We start from the raw sequence: 19,248 nt of genomic DNA, 5'->3' as shown, positions 1-19,248 counted from the left end.
AGTAGGACCAGGCCAACATTAGAGTACTGGACCGTAAACCTTCATACTGCTGGAAAACACAACAAAAATCAACGTGCACCATGAAAAATCAGCGAGTAAGGGACCTGTCACATGCTGGTGAAGTGACCTCCGTTGCTGGCTTAAGAATAGGTTCATGTACTCAGCCACAGGGTCATGGAATAGACTAGGAATGTTTGCAACAATTTCGATTTCACTTGCAGTCTGCTGACCAATATCCTTTTAGCCAGGGCAGCCACAAACATTATCCAACTCCTCAACTTCAGTGTTTCCAAGAAGGACTAACTGTTGCTTATGTACTGCCCCTTTTTCAATGGGACAACTGTCTTGGAAATTTGCAACAGACTCTTCACTGTCTGACTGTTGCTCATTTACTACCCCTTTTTCAATGGGACAACTATTCTGAAAATCTGCGACGGGCTCATCATCTTCAGAATTGTAAGAATCATAAATTGGAGGGCCTGTTGAGCAATTTTGCAGCAACTCTTCTTTGGGATCTTCATGGAAAGCTTGCTACTGGGAGCTTTCCTTCCACTGACTAGTAATTAGTTCCTTTTGCAACTCTATGACCATTTCCTCCTCCTCTGAATCATGTAAGTCATAGATAGGGGGAGATTTTTGATCCTTCTCTTCATGAGAAAGATATGCATCATGGACTGGGGTCCCTTTGCTGACCTCTTGACGGGCCTCTTCGTCTTGTTCAGCTTCCCATAACTGGGAGAATGGAAGCTTTGCCTCACTTGTCTCTTCATCAGAAACATATTGATCATAAGAAGGGAAAACATTAAAATCAAAAGAATAAGTGCTCTGAGAGTTGGTTTGTAGATCAGAGGTGTTTCTTCCTTCTTCTTCTTGCTCATAAGGCACTGTTTCCTGATGAGAAAGAATGTTTTCTTGGAGAGAAGCTCCACAAGCATCTTCAACATATTCATCTACCTCAGAACTGATTTCTTCATTACAAAGTATGCAACAATCTTCAGACAATGCAATTCGTGGGTAAAATCTCTTATAGTAGTTATAGAATGCTGAATGGAAGGATTTCAAGGAAGATATGCTGCCATGAGGTAGTGTTTTAAACCAGATGCTAGCCTCTCCCTCTAAAGACAATTAAAATAGCTTCATCTGGACATTTTCAAGAAATATATCTTGTTCTTCCATGAAATTGTGAAAGTCTTTGAGGTGTTGATCAGGTCTTTTCTCAGAATTCTCATTGAATTTGGGCAAATAGGTGTTCCACTCATGAAATGGAGGGACATGATGAGGAAAACCAGGAATAGCAGAGAAATCCAGTGGTGCAAATTGGTTGGCCAAGAATGCAGGAATGGCCATCTTGAATGCTGTAGTATGAGTGAGTATGAGGCTGTTTGAAAGGCCAGGATGATCATAACAAAGATCTAGACAGTGGAGTCGCCAGGATATTTACCATAGATTTGACAGTGGAGTCGCCAAGGTGAGAGATCTTCAACCCACACTTCCTATGCTCACCTATCAGAGGAAATGAAATGTTTTGTCATACCCATGGAAAAATATTCTAATCCATTCCCCGACAACGACGCCAGAAAGATGTTGTAGCTAAATCTTGCACCTACAACACAAGTGCAGCATGAGGCAAAGAAAGCTCCCTAGAGACAACCTATGGGTTGATTGTAGACCAGTGCCTAGGACATCTTAGGTAGAGGAGTCCTTGTGAGATGTTTCGAAAGGGGTGTGCAACACTCCAATTGTCACGAAATTGAGATGGTGGTCAGAGGGTTTAGCTCTGATTCAATGTGCCTTTAATGAGGGAATTTCAGGCTAATTTAAGGATTTAAATGCAGGGGGTGTATGAGACAACTTCAAAGAGGGATGACTTCTTTTTCTGCTGGCCTACACATGGAAATGGAACAGTTTGAACTGAAATTGCTTTGGCGATGAAGAAAGGTAGGAGAAGGGGGAAATCAACTAGGGAAGGCTGTGAAATTAGAATCTTCAGTTACTGATTTCTGGCAGAAATATGAAAGAAGAATAAGGTGGAATTGGAGCTACAGAGGGAGTTTTTTAAAGACTTCACCCTGTGTATGATGGGTACTAGACTCTGGTAAATAGTCAAAGGTAAATATGAATAGTTATAGGTGTTGTAAATTGTTACTTAACAGAAGCAAATCTGGAAAACAGGTGTTGTACTGTTAGTAGGCAACTTAAAAAAATCTGTAACTATGCAGGTACTGTTGGCAATCTCACAACGAAGGTAAATCCAAAAATGAGCCAGAAGTAAACATAACTTTATATTTTAAAGAAATGAAACATATTGAAATGGAATCACAAAGGAAAGAGTTACTGTACATTCACATATTTAGAATCAATAGGAGAAAATGCCATATGCATTAAGGTCCAATAACCAGTCCTTTATTAATTCCTCAAGTGAGTGAAGCCCTCATTACAAGCAGATTGAGTTAAATCGACTCACAGAGATCAGCCCTCACGGGTTTAGTAATCACTGCAACCAGAATTCCCAACCCCTAAAAGGACCAAACCCCTCGAACCCCAAACTCCTCTTTTGTTACATATCGCTTTGACCCTTTTATAAGAGAAGGGGAGGCTTTCATTAATGTTTACAAACATCCAGCTCTGAGCCCTCAACTGTCACATAGGGCGAGCTGTTGCGTCTCTGTCAAGCTCTGCCTCTCGAAAAGTAACTACAACATGGTTAAATCCCCCTTTCAAAAAATTCAATAATCAATACAAAGAGGAAGAGGATTGAGAAAGGAAGGAGGAGATGTCTCGCTGATGTTTCAGTGGAAGCCGCTTGTTAAGACACGTTCTTGCTGTTCTGAGCTTCCTTCTGTTTTGAGATTCCTTCAATGGTTTAATGTGGTTTGATGGACGTTGATTCATTTCAACAGTGAAAATTCATTCGGCGCCAACTGATAATGCATGACATGTCATCTTTCTCTTGATTATGCCGATACTTCATTAATTTCCAGCGGCCGCCCCCTCGATCTGTGAAAAGCTCTTTGTGTAGTGTTTTGTCTTGGTCACAGGATTTTAATTCAAAACAGGAGACGAGCGGCTTTGAACAAGCAAGTTGGCGAACATGCCAGTTTTTTCTTTTGAATAAGTCTTAGGCCCCTTTTGATAACCCCTTTTATGAATTTCTGCATATGATCAATCTTTGACAACTTCTGAGACTCAGGAATCAACGTCAAACATCATTGCTATTTGACTTTCTGAAGCAACTGGTGACTGAATAGCAGTGAGTGACAACATTGGCTCCTTCTGGGGACAGTGCCTTGCTGGCAAGGTGCTGAGAACCTGTAGACCAACCTTCTTCACCATTGGGCATGAAGTCAGTAGTATATGTACTTCAAAAGTTAGGAAGATCTCCATAGGACCTTTCTTTATCTATATACATGCAGAAAATAAAACTAGCAACTGAAAGTAAATGCTCAGTTGGTGAGCTTATTTATGTACAGTCCTACTTCTATACAATGTTAAATTCAGCTAAGTATGTTCCATTCTCTAGTAGAACCAGGCCAACATTAGAGTACTGGACCGTAAACCTTCATACTACTGAAAAAACACAACCAAAATCAACATGCACCATGAAAAATCAGCAAGGGACCTGTCACATGCTGGTGAAGTGACCTCTGTTGTTGGCTTAAGAATAGGTTCATGTACTCTTCCACAAGGTCATGGAATAAACTAGGAATGTTTGCTGCAATTTTGATTTCACCTATGGTTTGTTGACCAATATCCTTTTGGCCAGGGAAACCACAAACATTATCCAACTCAACTTTAGTGTTTCCAAGAAGGACTGACTGTTGCTCATTTACTGCCCCTTTTTCAATGGGACAACTGTCTTGGAAATCTGCAACAGACTCTTCACTGTCTGACTGCTGCTCATTTACTGCCCCTTTTTCAATGGGACAACTATTCTGAAAATCTTCGACGGGCTCATCATCTTCAGAATTGTAAGAATAATAAATTGGAGGGCATGTTGAGCAATTTTGCAGCAACTCTTCTTTGGGCTCTTCATGGAAAGCTTGCTGCTGGGAGCTTTCCTTCCACTGACTGGTAATTAGTTCCTTTTTCAACCCTATGACCATTTCCTCCTCTTCTGAATCATAGAAGTCATAGATAGAAGGAGATTCTTGATCCTTCTCTTCATGTGAAAGATATGCATCATGGACTGAAGCCCCTTGTTGACCTCTTGATGGGCCTCTTATTCTTGTTCAGCTTCCCATAACTGGGAGAATGGAAGCTCTGCCTCACTTGTCTCTTCATCAGAAACATATTGATCATAAGAAGAGAAAACATTAAAATCAAAAGAATAAGTGCTCTGAGAGCTAGTTTGCAGATTAGAGGTGTTCCTTCCTTCTTCTTCTTGCTCATAAGGCACTGTTTCCTGATGAGAAAGAATGTTTTCTTGGATAGAAGCTCCACAAGCATCTTCAGCATGTTCATCTACCTCAAAACTGATTTCTTCATTACAAAGTATGCAACAATCTTCAGACAATGCATTCCGTGGGTAAAATCTCTTATACTAGTTATAGAATGTTGAATGAAAGGATTTCAAGGAAGATATGCTGCCATGAGGTAGTGTTTTAAACCAGACTCTAGCCTCTCCCTCTAAAGAAAATTTAAATAGCTTCATTTGGACATCTTCAAGAAAGATATCTTGTTCTTCCATGCAATTGTGAAAGTCTTTGAGGCACTGATCAAGTCTTTTCTCATAATTCTCACTGAATTTGGGCAAATAGGTGTTCCACTCATGAAATGGAGGGTCATGATGAGGAAAACCAACAATGGCAGAGAAATATAGTGGTGCAATTTGGTTGCCCAAGAATGCAGGAATGGCCATCTTGAATGTTGTAGTATGAGTGAGTATAAGGCTGTTTTAAAGGCTAGGATGATTAGAACAAATATCTAGACAGTGGAGTCGCTAGGATATTTACCATAGATTTGACAGTGGAGTTTCCAAGGTGAGAGATCGTCAACCCACACTTCCTGTGCTCACCTATCAGAGGAAATGAAATGTTTTGTCATACCCAGGAAAAAATATTCTAATATGTTCCCCAACAACGATGCCAGAAAGATGTTGTAGCTAAATCTTGCACCTACAACACAAGCGCAACAGGAGGCAAGGAAACTTCCCTAGATATAGCCTATGGGTTGAGTGTAGACCAGTGCCTAGGACATCTTAGGTAGAGGAGTGCTTGTGAGATGTTTCGAAAGGGGTGTGCAGCACTCCAATTGTCACGAAATTGAGATGGTGTTCAGAGGGTTTAGCTCCAGTTCAATGTGCCTTTAATGAGGGAATTTTAGGCTAATTTAAGGATTTAAATGTAGGGGGTGTATGAGACAACTTCAAAGAGGGATGGCTTCTTCTTCTGCTGGCCTACACATGGAAATGGAACAGTTTGAACTGAAATAGCTGTGGCGATGAAGAAAGGTAGGATAAGGGGGAAATCCACTGGAGAACTCTGTGAAAACATAATCTTCAGTTACTGATTTCTGGTAGAAATATGAAAGAAGAATAAGGTGGAATGGGAGCTACAAAGGGAGTTGTTTAAAGACTTCAAGCTGTGTATGATGGGTACCAGACTCTGCTAAATAGTCAAGGGTAATTATGAATAGTTATAGGTGTTGTAAATCGTTACTTAACATAAGAAAATCTGGAAAACAGGTGCTATATTGTTAGTATGTGTTAAGTTATGGTATGTTCTATGCTTATAATAGTTTACTTCTTTTTCTTATTATATTCCACCGATTAGCAATCACATGTACATAAAGTAAAGTGCAGATAGAACATTAAACGATCGACAGAAAACAAGCCAAGACAAGAGACACAAGATGTGGCGGCTAGCCAGGGACAAACCCCACAATGTGTGGGGAAACCCTTTGATCAAATCTTCTTTTATCTTCAATAATTCAGCAGAGAGAAATAGTACAATAAATCTGATTCATATCAGCAGTAGCAAACCCTAGATCAGTAGCATCAGCATTAGCGGCTTCATTATCAAACTAGGGCAGACCATATCTCACAAACCGACAGTCGGATTGACTTCATTCCACCACCAAAAGTTTCGGCTTCCAGAGGAGGTTCAGATGAACCTACAACGTAGTTCAGATGAGGAGATCTTCTAGGCCACACAAGTCAATCTTTGCTTTTGCAGTTGCAGCTTCAGTTTCAGCAGTTTCCGGCTTCAAACTAGGGCAGTCGATATCTTGCAAACCGTTCGTCAGATTGACTTCATTCCACCACCAAAAGTTGTGGCTTTCAGAGGAGGTTCAGATGAACCTATAGCGCAGTTCCAAAGAGGAGATATTCAAGGCCACGCAAGTCAATCTTTACTTCTTCAGTTGCAGCTTCAAATTCAACAGCTTCCAGGTTCACATGTGTGAGAGAGAGAGACCCATTTCAGTACAGTAGAGAAGAGACTCATATCTGCGCAGTAGAGAGAGAGAGATGTGATGAGATGAGTGAATATAAATGAGGAAAAGTCCTCTTATATTTATACACAACGTTGGTGGGTGAATAGATGTGACTGTTGGGCTTTTGAGCCTACATGAGTTGTAGGTCGGCTTGATAATAATTCCATAATCAAAATAAATTCATATCTCCGTGAATACTTATTGGAATCGGATGATATTTATATCAATTCTACACCTCTCGACGAGAGGAATCTAATAAAAATATTATCAGCATGAATAAGATGATCCACATGAAGTTTTTCCCTGGTTTCCAATTTTAACACTCCCTCTCAACCATGGAGAACTTCATCTGCAATCTGTCTATCGATCGTTACTATTCATCCATCAAATGCACTGCCCTGTACAGCCTGACCCTTGCCCTGCTCTGATCTATTCTGCCTGTTCCGCTTTGTCTTGTTCTGCGCTGCACTGATCTGTACTGTTTTGTTCTGTTCTGCTCTGCTCTTGCATTGTTCTGTTCTACTCTGCTTTTGTTTGAATTATGAAAAAGAAGAAATGATCGAGGATGTATCATACTGACTCAAAGTTAGTCTTAGAGTATGTACCACTGGTCCCAGACCAGTCTCAACCAACCCAAAGTCAGCGTCATAGTGAGTACAACTCCAATGGTCCCAGACCAATATCATCCTCCACTGACACAAAGTCAGTCTCAGAGTATGTACCACTGATCCCAGACCAGTCTCAACCGACCCGAAGTCAGCGTCATAGTATGGTACAACTCCTACCACTGGTCCCAGACCAGTATCATTGATCCCAGATCAATGGAGGTCATCCTAGCGTAGGGAGTACGATAGTTACAACAATGCATCCATCGGTACTACTATGGTCCCTAACTTCATTTCCCTGCTCATTGATCAGATGAGAGGTACTTCCCATGAGTCCCGGATTGCATGGGTAGGATGCCTCGACAGGAGAACTAATCAATCCTGTCCTCACAGGAGAACACATCAATCCTGCTACAATTGCCATGGAGAACACATCAATCCAGGCTGCCATGGAGAACACATCAATCTAGGCCTCACAGGAGAACACATCAATCCTGCTACAATCGACATGGAGAACACATCAATCCTGCTACAATCGCCATGGAGAACACATCAATCCAGGCCTCACAGGAGAACACATCAATCCTACTACAATCGCCATGGAGAACACATCAATCCAGGCCTCACAGGAGAACACATCAATCCTTCTACAATCGCCATGGAGAACACATCAATCGAGGCCTCACAGGAGAACTAATCATCCTGCTACACAGGAGAGCGAATCATCCTGTTCCACAAGAGAGCGAATCATCTTGTCCCACAAGAGAGCGAATCATCTTGTTCCAGTGTGCACCACCAGGGGAGGGTGAGTCACCCTATGGTCGTATGTTTCTCCAATAATAACCGCAAGCCCTCAGAGCTCCCAGAGCTCAATGTATGCAACATGCAGGACCCTTGTACAAGGGTTTCTTACCGACTCCAAGTCGTTTAGGAAAATCACAGATTAGATCTTTCCTCGGGGCTTTGACAAGGTGTATCAACCTGTACATCATCTTAATGCGATGGAGCCTCCTTGCTCATCAACTTACCATATCCAAGATGATGTCTATCTTCTGGAGCAATCGACGAATACAGGATTCCTCAATAATTGAATCCCACCTCTGGTTGTTATAGAGAATCACAGTGGTATCCAATGTAAATCCAAACAGCTCACTGAAGAGCTTTCGCAACCAGACTGCCTCACACGAGGTTATGCTAGCAACAATATATCCTGCTTCGCGGTGCTCAAAGCCACCGACTTCTACTTCCTGCTCATCCAGGATATCGAAGCAGATCCCAAGGTGAAACAGTACCCAGAAGTGCTCTTACGGTCCACCACACTGCCTGCCCAATCACCATCAGTATATCCAAGTAGTCTCACATCTCCGGCAATGTATCTTAATCCATGAGAGATTGTGTCCTGAAGACATCTCAGAAGATTCCCGGCATCAATCCAGTGAGGCTCAACCAAATATGAGCTCACAATGCTAACTGCAAAACATATGTTAGGATGGAGGTTCACCAAGAACATCAATGCGAATGAGTTTTTGAAACTCAGAGGCATTTCCCAAGTCTGGTCCGACATCACTACCATATAACTTCTAAAAGTTAAGATCCTCGAGGTAGTCACAGGCTTGCAGTCCATCATACCGAATCTTTCCAATATATTTACCACATATTTTCCTTGAGATAGGAAAATTTCCCTTGGCTTCTGCCACAATTCAAGTCCTTGGTCCTTCATTTCAAATTCAGAAGCCATCTCCCTCTTACATTTGTGAATGAGAGGGTCTGCACCTGTTAGAAAGAGGTCATCCACATACAACACCAGTATGAGAGGCTTGTCATCTTCAACCTTAAAGTAAAGGTTAGGATCAACTTCACTCCTAGTGAATCCCAGCTTCGTCAAGTAGCTATCGATCCTCTCATACCATGCTCGGGGTGCTTGCTTTAGCCCATAGAGAGCCTTCTTCAACCTACATACATGAGATTTTCAATCATAAATCTCAAATCCTTCAGGTTGCTCCACATAGACCTCTTCTTTGATATAACCATGCAAGAACGCGGTCTTAACATCCATCTGATGTAGGTTCCATCCTTGTGAAGCCACAAGGGCTATGATCAAGCAGATGGTTGTATATCTGGCAACAGGTGCAAATATTATAGTCTATACCTCCCTTCTGGGATAAACCATGAGCAACAAAATGAACCTTATACTTTTCCATACTTCCATTTTCTGCATGCTTTATCTTGTAAAGCCATTTTGAAGTAACAATTGTCTTGTCCAGGGTCTGGGAACTACTTCCCAGACATCATTCTCCATAATAGACTCATATTCTATGGTCATAGCATCCTTCCATAGTTAATGCTTGATGACATCTGAGAATGATGAAGGTTCATTTTGTATGATCATGCTCATGATGGTCAGGTATCCCTGATACCTGTTAGGTTTCTTACTTTCACGAAAGGTTCCTCGAGGTGCAACATGTCCTTCAGCATCATCAAGTAACCCCTTAAGCCATGAAGGCCTCTTCCTAGAAGAGAAAGGCTCATGTGGATGAGGATCAATCAGATCCATGGGTTCTTCTACATCAGGCATTGATTCATCATCCTTTTCTTTCGGTTCCCTGGTGTCAGCTTCTTGAGAGCTCCTCAAAGTCGGAAGATTGATCACCTTGCTGAGAGCCATATCTTCGTCAAAGGTGACATCATGACTAATTATGACTTCTCTTTGACTGGCTACATAGATTCTATAGCCTTTAGTATTTTCACCATAGCCCACGAAAATTCCCTTCTTTCCAGATGCTCCCAATTTATTTCTTTTCTCTTTCGGCACATGAAAGTATACAGGGCCAAAGTTTTTAAAATGAGAAACATCAGGTTTCTTACCGGTGAATTTTTCTTCAGGAGTCTTGGAACCCAGTGCTTGATGAGGGCATCGGTTTTGTACATATACGACAGTGTTTGCAGCTTCAGCCCATAGAAACGTAGGAAGACTTTGATCATGTAGCATGGCCTAGACAGCTTCCGTCATCGTGCGGTTCTTCCTTCCCACCACACCATTCTGCTCAGGAGTATGTGGTGTAGTAGTCTCCCTCTTAATGCCAACCTCAGGTATGCCTGAGTGAACCAATTGTAATATATCAGAGGTCTTGCTTTGGCTTGAGGGGAATGGTCCCCTTTTGAGCTTTCCTTTAGCACATCCTGGACATACACCTTCACTCTCTATTCAGAATTCGGGCATCCCTATCACCATTTGTCTTACACCGAGTATAGCTTTATAATGAAGGGGGGAAAACCTCTAATGCCAAAGTTCGGACTGAAGAGATGTGTCATAAGACATGACACCTAGTAGACTTCCACCGACCTGATATAATGAATCACTAAACCCAAAAGTAAAGGCATCTTTAACATTATTTTTCCATATACATACCTTGCCATCGTTGAAGGTTACCTTGTAGCCTTTGTCTTCCGTTCCCGAGATGGACACTAGGTTCTTTTTTAGGTCAGGTGCATTTAATACATCCTGTAATTTCTAGCCTTCTTGAATGGTTGTCCTCTTCCTCGATCTCCAGCTCTCCTCTTACCTTTGCTGTTGAATTTGTCATTCCTTTGATTTGCCATCAGAGGGATTTTGATCATCGTCCCGGTGTGAGTCCTTTCTTCTCTTTGCATGAGAAGAAAACGCAGCAGGAGGACCTTTAGGCATGAGCGTTTCTTGGACTTCTTCCCTTGTTTCTTCTTGAATGCATCTAGCCATTAATTCCTTGAAACCAGGAATTACATTATAGTTCAGAAGAGTAGTTTTGAACACGTAACATTCGGATGGTAATCCTCCAAGAGTTGTGAGTGCCATTTCTCTGTCAGTAATAGTTTCCCCAATAGATAGGAGATCGTTCTTGATTTCGGTGATTCTTAAGAAGTATGCTTGCATACTTTCATCCTTACCCTTCTTGATTTCCCTCAGCTTATTTCTAAGAAACAAAACTTGATTTGCATCATTAACTTTAAATAAACTCACCAGTCTGTCGTAGATTTCCTTGGAGGTGTCTAGATCAGAGATGTAGGCCACCAAGCGCTAGTCGATAGAGTCCCGGATGATCTTATTTTTTTTTACTTCTCCATTTTTCCATTTGTTCCAGGCAGCAACAGATGCATTTGATGAAGGCTTCAACAATATTGCCTCTTACATGGTCCAGCACTCGATCTTCAAGGGTTAGATCGGTAAACATCTTCCATCCGTGATAGTCAGCTTTCTCACGGAGCTTGTCTTCGGCAGGAAAGAGTGTTGAGGACCCCAAAGTTCTTTTAGGATAGCCTTGCCAATCTTCTCTTCAATGATTTCTCTTGCTCTTACCGGGCTTTGTCTTGACCTTAGCTCTGATACCATGTTAAGTTATGGTATGTTCTATGCTTATAATAGTTTACTTCTTTTTCTTATTATATTCCACCGATTAGCAATCACATGTACATAAAGTAAAGTGCAGATAGAACATTAAACGATCGACAGAAAACAAGCCAAGACAAGAGACACAAGATGTGGCGGCTAGCCAGGGAAAAACCCCACAATGTGTGGGGAAACCCTTTGATCAAATCTTCTTTTATCTTCAATAATTCAGCAGAGAGAAATAGTACAATAATTCTGATTCATATCAGCAGTAGCAAACCCTAGATCAGTAGCATCAGCATTAGCGGCTTCATTATCAAACTAGGGCAGACCATATCTCGCAAACCGACAATCGGATTGACTTCATTCCACCACCAAAAGTTTCGGCTTCCAGAGGAGGTTCAGATGAACCTACAACACAGTTCAGATGAGGAGATCTTCTAGGCCACGCAAGTCAATCTTTGCTTCTGCAGTTCCAACTTCAGTTTTAGCAGTTTCCGGCTTCAAACTAGGGCAGTTGATATCTTGCAAACCGTTCGTCGGATTGACTTCATTCCACCACCAAAAGTTGCGGCTTTCAGAGGAGGTTTAGATGAACCTACAGCGCAGTTCCAAAGAGGATATCTTCAAGGCCACACAAGTCAATCTTTACTTCTTCAGTTGCAGCTTCAAATTCAACAGCTTCCAGCTTCACATGTGTGAGAGAGAGACCCATTTCAGTACAGTAGAGAAGAGACTCATATCTGCGCAGTGGAGAGAGAGAGATGTGATGAGATGAGTGAGTCTAAATGAGGAAAAGTCCTCTTATATTTATACACAACGTTGGTGGGTGAATAGATGCGACTGTTGGGCTTCTGAGTCTACATGAGTTGTAGGTCGGCTTGATAATAATTCCATAATCAAAATAAATTCATATCTCCGTGAATCGAAATCGGATGATATTTATATCAATCCTACATCTCTCGACGAGAGGAATCTAATAAAAATATTATCAGCCATGAATAAGATGATCCACATGAAGTTTTGCCCTGGTTGCCAATTTTAACAGTAGGCAAATTAAACATATCAGTAACTATGCAGGTACTAGTTGCAATCTCACAGCGAAGGTAAATCCACAAATGATCCAGAAGTAAACATAAATTCCTTTATATTTTTAAGAAATGAAACATATTGAAATGGAATCACAAAGGGAGGACTTACTGTACATTCACATGTTCAGAATCAATAGAATAAAATGCCATATGCATTAAGGTCCAATAACCAGTCCTTTATTAAGTCCTCAAGTGAGTGAAGCCCTCATTACAGGCAGATTGAGTTAAATTGACTCACAAAGACCAGGCCTTACGAGTCTGATAATCTCTGCAACCAAAACTCCCAACCCCCAAAAAGACCAAACCCCTCGAACCCCAACCTCCTCTTTTATCACATATTGCTTCGACCCTTTTATAAGAGGAGAAGGGGAGGCTTTGATTAATGTTTACAAACATCCAAGTCTGAACCCTCAACTGTCACGCAGGATGAGCTGTTGCGGCTTTGTCAAGCTCTGCCCCCTGAAAAGTAATTACAACAGGGTTAGATCCCCCTTTCAAAAAGTTCAATCATTAATACAAAGATGAAGAGGATTGAGAAGGGAAGCAGGAGGTGTCTTGCTGATGTTTCAGTGGAAGTTGCTTGTTAAGCCGCGTTCTTGTTGTTCTGAGCTTCTTTTGGCGGTTTAATGCAGTTTGATGGACATTGAGTCATTTCAGTAGTGAAAATTTGTTCGGCGTCGACTGATAAGGCATGACAGGCTGTCTTTCTCTTGATTATGCCCATACTTCATTACTTTCCAGCAGCCACCCCCTCGATTTGTGAAAAGCTCTCTGTGCAGTGTTTTATCTTGGTCGCACGCTTTTAATTCAAAACAGGCAGACAGACGGCTTTGAATAGGCAAGTTGGCGAATGAACCGGTTTTTTCTTTTAAGTAAGTCTCAGGCCCCTTTTGATATCCCCTTTTATGAATTTCTACATATGACCACACGCGAAGACCAAGAGCCCATTTGTAAAGCGCTTAAGGATCTCCATAATGTGCGGGAAATGCTTTTTCCTTATATCGCAATGAAACCTTTATTGGCAGATTTTCTGGACCCGAAATATTTATAGATTGTAGCTTATAATTTATCGCATCCGGGAGAAACCCTGCATATCGCAATATCGGCCCCCTTTGCGGTCTTTGAACTCTTATAACTCGTGGATCGCTGATTGCGATAGGCGGGATCACAGATGTCAATCAACCTTTCGAACCACTGATAAATCTTAAGTATGATCCCTAGGGAACACCGATATGCGGGATTGCAATATCGCCGATAATCCTGGATGCGGGGCCCTTATTAACCAAATTGTGATATTTTATTGTGTCTGAGAAAAATCTCCCAAATCACAATCCGCCCTAGCATTTGCTGATAAACCTTAAGTGTGTGCCTCTTGATTTCGCCGATGGCCGATATGCGATCTCACTGGTGGAGCGACACATGGAGGAGAGAGAAGGAGCAACCTGGGCCTTGTTTTGTAGTGCTTTTTCTTTGTATTTCGGAAATCAAATTCCCCCAGTAGTTTGGTCCATATCGCAATTGGCCTTCGCCTCCGCCGATAAGTCTTAAGTGTGTGCCTCTTGACTTCGCCGATAGCCTATATGCCGATATGCCTCCACTGTCCCAATTGCGATTTCTCTTTCCGACACTTAGTCATTTTTCTCATTTTCATGCTTTCCGGGTTTTCCAAAGGGATTCTTCAATTGAGTGTATCTTTTGATCAAGGAACCCTTTTCTGGAATTCTTTATACCGTTGGAAAGATCTTTCCGAGCACTAGGCCATGGGGGTGGGGGCGGTCCGATAAAGCTTTGACAGCGTCTTATACTCAGGATTTAGCCTCAAACATAACTTCTATTTGACTTTTTGAAGCAACTGGTGACTGAATAACAATGAGTGACAATAGTTACTATGAACTTCTAAAGTTAGTTGAATTTCAAGAAAAAAAATTGAATCTAAAGTAAAATTTTCTATAGAACCACATACTTACGACATCAATTGTTAAAATTTTATTTTAAACAATGACATTCATGGAAATTACATCAATATATAAAATGTTTATTTCAAAAATGACATATACTATTGGAAATAAAAAGTGTAAATAAAATTACAAATCAAATACAATTCAAATAAAAGAATTTAATGAAATTTTGTAAAGAAAGAATACAAATTCTATTATGACAAAATAATGCAATTGCTCAATTTAAGAAGTTGTTGCTAATGAAGAACTTAGATTTATGTTAACTCATTCACATTCAATCTCAACACCTTGTTAATTCAAACAAATAAATACACTGACACTGACAATAATTTTTTCAAAAAATCAAAACGAGAAGTATAATATCAATTTTAAAACAAAACCAATAAAATAAGCTTGCTTTAACTTTTTCTATAGATGGAATCAAAGTAAGAGTTGTTTAGATTAAAAGGAAAATAGAAAACACTGCAAGAAAGCATGTTTTTTTTCTCCAAAATTTTAGAAATCTTAAACATGAGTTCAATGACTTTTCAAAATTTCAAAACTGTCAGACATTGGTTCAACACAAGTTCAATAAATTTTCAAAATTTAAGAACTATTAAACATTGGTCCAAGATAGTCTTTAACAATAGTTCAAAATGTCAAATAAATAACCAGTAAAACAGTTTAAAAGAGAATCGTAAACAGATGAAATAGTAACACTGGAAACAAATCATCCTTGAGTGGTTGACAAGGATGGTGAAGACCGTTGAAAGACTTCCACTGAGAATAAACTCTGAGAAGATTATCCAACTCGACAGACGATTGTGGATGAATGTAGACTTGACATGACACAACACGAGCTTCCAACACAGGCAATAATTGAATAATTTGTTCGTTCAGGACCTTGGTGCTTTGATACTCACTGAATGGTTCAATGAGGAACTCCCAGATTTGATCGAAGTTGACAGATGACAATTGATCAACTCTGTTCTTGAACTATTGTTTATTTTCCTATACTTCTAGTTTTAATTTGTCAGCTTGAGGAAGAAGATCATTTGTATATATGATCGATATTTTAGTGTGTTTTAGCGACCATACAGTGGATTCGATAAGTGAGTCTCAGAGCCTTTCTGCATCTTTTATCATTGGTTTCAGGGTGTGCAATTGAGCTTTCCATGAATGTATTACAACAAATTTTTGAAACTTGCTAATAATGGGTAGGCTAGAGGTATTCCTGTCTGGATCCCACTGCCACTGCAACATTTCTTTAAGTTTTTTCCTTGAATCTTCAAATAGATTTTTCATGTCACAAAACTCATTGATTAAAACATCAACTTGTTTTTCCATAGTCTGCAATTTTTCCAGATGATCACAAAATTGCATTTGTTCATGTTGAAGTCTTTGATTATTATTGACTGCCTAGTCTTTGAATTTTGCCACGTTAATTACATTGGATTTTGTGGCGTCTATTCTCTATAATAAGTGTGTGACTTGAGTCTCTTTCTGCTTTATGTGTGCCTCTTGTTAGAAACTGCTATTAGAAACAGCAAAAGGCTCATTGCTTTTTAACGTTAAAGCAGTTTCTAATGTTAATGTGACCCGATCTAATCTTAAAGCATTTAGATTTTATCCTAAAGCAGTTTCTAATCTAAAGCATTAGATCTTAAGCGTTGAATTGGTATATGATGGACGTACCAGATTAGATTTAAATAATATATAAAGGATTGGGTCCTCTCTCTCCCACACAAGAGTTGCATTCTTCTCCATCAAGAAGCACATAAAGAAAGTGAGGGCAAGAGGAGAGAAACCGAATTCTGAAGAAGAGGAACAGTCAGGAGTCAGATCAAAGTAGATGGCAGCCATTACATCTTCCGCTGTTGATCAAGGTATGTCATCTCATATAAAGTTCTGTTTGTGAAATATTCGGTATTGATGATCTTTGGGCTGTTAGCTGTTAGTAGCTATATATTTTACATTTGGTATCAGAGCCACCAATCAATAACTGAATATTTCCTATGATTGCAATTGATCTGTTCTGTGCTTTACTCATGATGTTAATCAAATCCAATCAAGATTCGTTGCACCCATCGTGGCTTATTGGTACTGCATGTAGGAAATTAAGTTCTTGCTTAAGTCGAAGTCATTGGGATCTGTTTTATCATTCTGTCCTCGATCGCCTCATTTTTTTTAAAAAGGAGATCCTCATAAAATGCCAATGCTTCCTTTGCATGTGCCCTTATCTGCTCCGTCTCCCTTCTGTACTGTGTATTAATCAAGTGCCAGCCTGGATTTCTCTTTCTGTAAGCGGGAAATCATGAGCAAAGCATCATCGATTGAGTTGGCCGACGCATTTCTCTCGGCTTGAAGCTCAGAAGAAATATCCTCTAATGCCTGGTGCTGGGCACGCAGTGCGTCTAACAACTACGTAAACCTGTTTCCCCATTAAGGTTTGCCATCCTTCCGTCCGTTCTGTTTCCCACATACTCGATGTGAAGGCTTTCGAGATCAAGGTTTCGTAGGAGGGCTTTACTTAACTAAGAGATGTTCCCGTGGAATTGGCAATAAGAATGTATCATGGATGTCTGTATGCATATCGGCGCTCTCGGCGCTGGCCATGCATTTCACATTTGCAATTATTGTTCAGCTGTGTTTCTCCGCTTCCGTTTTTCCTATCATTATCATGATAGTCGACACTTTGTTTCTTTGAATGATATGCGGTTGATAGGAAAATACGATGCCTATACGGTGAACGCTGGTTGAAGGGAAAACAATGGTGCTCTATTGGTGACTGAATCAATTTCTCTATGTGTTGATGTCATGTGTTGAATGTCTCTTCAAAAATTTGCATATGCGATGGAATGTTTGCTAATCAAAGAGCGTTGTGAAGGGAAGATACGCCCCCGTTAATTGAACGCTAACATGTATATTTAAATGTTTTAACCTTTCCAACGCTTTACTCATGCACAAAATATTAGAGAATTATCAATGTAGAAGAATGCCAAAAGTGATTCAAGATTAGCATATGGCCTTGTTTACTCTATTGAGTGTAGAGTTCATGTTTTATATGATATAATGATACATTGATGATCCGGATTCAACCATGGTGTATATTACCGTCGGATATAAAGTTTTCGACCTTGTTTGGATTGTGGGCATAAAAGTAATTGTTATGTGTTATAAATTATTTATGCACATGAGATTTATGATTTTGTTAATCACCAAAGTGGTCAAAATCAGAATGTTGTTTTGCATAAGGTATGTGTTATAAATTATTTATGCACATGAGATTTATGATTTTGTTAATCACCAAAGTGGTCAAAAACAGAATAATCATTTAGTGCATAAGTGACATGATGATTATTGATAGAAATTGCCAGTTATAATAATACCAATTAAAAACTGGCGTCACTAATGATAGAACCTGAGAACTTACCCAAAGGAAAGTCTTGTTCTATAACTAGTTGACATGATGAGGTTTAATAGATGTTTTGATTAAATAAATATTGATCATCCAAAGATGTCAGTTCTATTTAATTGAATATATTTATTACCTACTTATGTTTTGGTATTTAATTATGTTAAGTATAAGATAGTATCTACCCAAAGGAGTGCTATATTATACTATTATGTCTACATCTGAATCGCGTTAGTTATGAGCTTATAGTTATTTCATTTTTTAATTTGCAGGAGTTCCCATGAATACACATGATTCTTTCGTATGTTTTGAATCAAATTTAGTTGAAGTTCCCATTAATACATGGTGGCTTGATACTGGTGCTACAACTCATGTTTCCAACAATATGCAGGGATTTCTTACGATCCGAACCATAAATCCAAATGAAGATCGTTTTCTCTTTATGGGAAACAAAATGAAATCTTCAATTGAAGGCATTGGGACTTATCGTCTAATTCTGGAAAGTGAATATGTATTAGACTTATACAGTACCCTTTATGTACCTTCATTATCTAGAAACCTTATTTCCGTAAGTAAGTTGGATAATTCTGGTTTTAGATGTATGTTTGGATCTGGCTGTTTTGATTTATATAAGAATACTGATAATGTTGGTTCTGGTATTCTAATTGATGGTTTATATAAATTGAAACTGAATGACACTTATGCGAATTCCTTGTTGAATGTAGTAAATAATGTTGGATGTAAACGTAGCAGGTTGAATGAAAATTCTGCTTTCTTGTGGCATAAACGACTAGGTCATATATCCAAAGAAAGAATGATGAGATTAGTAAGTAATGAAATTTTGTCAAATTTGGACTTTAGTGATCTAGAATTATGTGTGGATTGTATTAAAGGCAAACAAACCAAACATAATAAGAAAGGAGCCACTAGAAGCAGCCAGCTTCTTGAAATAATACACACTGATATTTGCAGACCTATGGACACTCCAGCCTTTAATGGAGAAAAGTATTTCATCACTTTCATTGACGATTTTTCCCGTTATGGTTATGTCTATTTGCTTCATGAAAAATCTCAATCTGTGAATGTCCTTGAGACGTTTGTAAAGGAAGTTAAGAGGCAATTAGATAAAAAGGTGAAAATCATAAGGTCTGATAGAGGTGGTGAATATTATGGTAAATATAATGAGTCAGGCTAGTGTCCAGGTCCATTTTCAAAATTCCTCGAAAGTCATGGCATATGTGCGCAATACACAATGCCAGGTACACCACAGCAAAATGGTGTAGCAGAAAGGCGCAATAGGACGTTAATGGATATGATTAGGAGTATGATGTCAGATTCTACACTACCTAAGAATTTGTGGTCGTATGCTCTCAAAACCGCTAACTATTTATTAAATAGGGTTCCT

Source organism: Pinus tabuliformis, chromosome 6, assembly GCF_031772625.1.
Source record: "Pinus tabuliformis cultivar Carrire ecotype Pingquan chromosome 6, CPIR1, whole genome shotgun sequence".
Taxonomy (NCBI): domain Eukaryota; kingdom Viridiplantae; phylum Streptophyta; class Pinopsida; order Pinales; family Pinaceae; genus Pinus; species Pinus tabuliformis.
The sequence above is the reverse complement of the archived record's forward strand: the minus strand, read 5'-3'. Positions refer to the sequence as shown.